The sequence below is a fragment of the Mandrillus leucophaeus genome, unplaced genomic scaffold (assembly GCF_000951045.1).
Source record: "Mandrillus leucophaeus isolate KB7577 unplaced genomic scaffold, Mleu.le_1.0 Scaffold302, whole genome shotgun sequence".
NCBI classification, from domain to species: domain Eukaryota; kingdom Metazoa; phylum Chordata; class Mammalia; order Primates; family Cercopithecidae; genus Mandrillus; species Mandrillus leucophaeus.
The window spans coordinates 2,247,064-2,249,794 of NW_012103166.1; positions in this window are offsets into that span (position 1 = coordinate 2,247,064).

Genomic DNA, 2,731 nt, shown 5'->3' on the forward strand with positions numbered 1-2,731 from the left:
TGTCTTATGGAAGACACTGAACTTTGAGAAATCACAGATAGATAATTCAATAAAAATCAACAAAATAATACCTGAGTAAAATAAGATTAACAGATTAAAATAATAAAGAAGCACCAAAAAGAAATTCTGGAGCTGAAGAACACAACGAACAACATAAAAAATGCAATAAAGTCTCAACACAAGAACTAATCTACAGCATAAAAAAAGATATCATGAACTCAAAGACAAATTATTTGAAAATATATATTCAGAGAAGGAAAAGGAAAAAAATGCAAAGGAATAAAGAAAGCCCACAAGATCCATGGAATAGCCTTGAGAGAGATAATATCATCATTTTTAGAACATAATAAAGAGAATAAATAAAGGGACAAGAAGCTTATTTAAAGAAATTGTAGCTGAAAAATTCACAAATATGGGCAAGATTTAAACATATGAGTATGAGAAGCTCAATTATCTCCAATCAGATTCATCCATACAAGACTACCACAAAACATATTATAAACAAACTCTTAAAACTCAAGGACAAAGAGAGAATCTTGAAAGCAGCAAGAGAAAACTATCCTCACATACAAGAAAACTTCTATAAGGCTCTCAGTGGATTTTGTAGTAGAAATTTTGCAGGGCAGTGTAGACTGAGATGATGTATTCAAAGTGGTAAGAGAAAAAAGAAACTGCCAACTAAAAACACTTTTAACTGCTAAGGCTATCCTTAAGAAATTAAGGATAAATAAAAATTTTCCCAGGCAAACAAAAACTCCACTAGACTTGCTTTACAAGAAACAGCAAAGGGAGTCCTAATAGTAGTAGCATGAAAATATATTAAACTATAAAATCACTTGTAAAAGTAGGTACTAGTCAAATTCAAAATATTCTGATACTATAATGGTGACGTGTAAATTACTTATATTTCTAGTATAAAGGCAAAAGTATTAAATATAACTACAGTTACATCAATTTGTTAACAGATAAAAATTACAGTTTTGTTGCCATTTACAAAAGTAAATTGTGACATCAAAACTTAAAATATGGGAGAAGAAAGAATCAGAAACACAGTTTTTATATTTGATTGAGGTTACAGGTTCTCATTAGCTTAAAATAGCCTGTTTTAAATATAAGATGTTTTACATAGGCCTCATGTTAGTTACAAATCAAAAACCTATAGTAGATAAACAAGAGATAAAGTGAAAGGAATCAAAGCATGCCCAAAATCATCAATTCACAAGGAGAAAGAACATAATAAAAAGAAAGGATTGAAGGTCTGTGAAACACAAAACAATGAACAAAATGACAATAGTAAGTCCTACCTATCAATAATCACCTTAAATATAAATGGATTAAATTCTCTAATCAAAAGACATAGAATGGCTATACTGAAAAAGAGAAGAAGAACCAACTATATGTTCATCACAGGAGACTCACATCACCTGGGGGACAGAAAAAGATATTCCATGCAAATGGCAATCAAAAGAGAACAGAGTAGTTAAACTTATATTAGACAAAGTAGACTTTAAGTCAAAAACTGTAAAAGGAGACAAAGAAGGTCACTATATAAAGACAAAGGGGTCAATTAATTGAGAGGAGATGTCAATTGTAAATACATATGCACCTAATATTGTACTTAGGAACAAATCTAATCAAGGAGGTGAATGATCTAAATGCAGCACTACAACCGCCCCCCCAAAAAAAATTAACACAGATTAAAATAAGCCAAAAGAAGTAGCACATAGAGTAGATATATTAGTCCATTTTACACTGCTGTAAGGAACTACCTGAAATTGGATAATTTACAAAGAAAAAAGTTTTAATTGACTCACAGTTCTGTCAGCTTAACAGCAAGGATGACTGGGAGCCCTCAGAAAATTTACAATCATGAGAGAAGGGGAATGGGAAGCAAGCATGTCTTTACCATGATAGAGCAGGGGGGAGAGAGAGTGAAGGGAGAAGTGCCACACACTTTTTAAACCATCAGTTAACATGAGAACTCATGAGAATAGCAAAGGGGAAACCTGCTCCCGTGATCCAATCACCTAACACTAGGCTTTTCTTCCAATTAGACATGAGATTTGGGCAGGGACAATATCATTTTGCCCCGGCCCCTCCCAAATCCTATGTCATTCTCATATTTCAAAACACAGTTATGCTTTACTAACAGTCCCACAAAGTCAACTTATTCCAACATTAACCCAAAAGTCCAAGTCCAAAGTCTGATCTGAGACAAAGCAAATCCCTTCTACCTATAAACGTGTAAAATCAAAACCAAGTTAATTACTTTCAAGATACAATGTGGTAAAGGCCTTGGGTAAATGCACCCATTCCAAATAGGATAAATTGGCCAAAACAAAGGGGCTACAGACCCCATGCAAGTTCAAAACCTAGCAAAGCAGTCATTAAATCTTAAAGCTCCCAAATAATCTCCTTTTATTCCATGCCTCACATCCAGGTCATGCTGATGCAAGAGGTGGGCACCCAAAGCCTTGGACAGCTCCATCCCTGTGGCTCTGCAGGGTACAGCCCCTGAGACCGCTTTCACAGGCTGGCATTGAGTGTTTGCAGCTTTTCCAAGTGTACAGTGCAAACTGTTGGTGGATCTACCATTCTGGGGTCTGGAGGATAGTGACCCTCTTCTCACAACTACACTAGGAAGTACTCCCAGGGGGACACTGTGGGGGCTCCAACTCCACATTTCCCAACTGCACTGTCCTAGTAAATGTTCTCCATGAGGGTTCTGCAC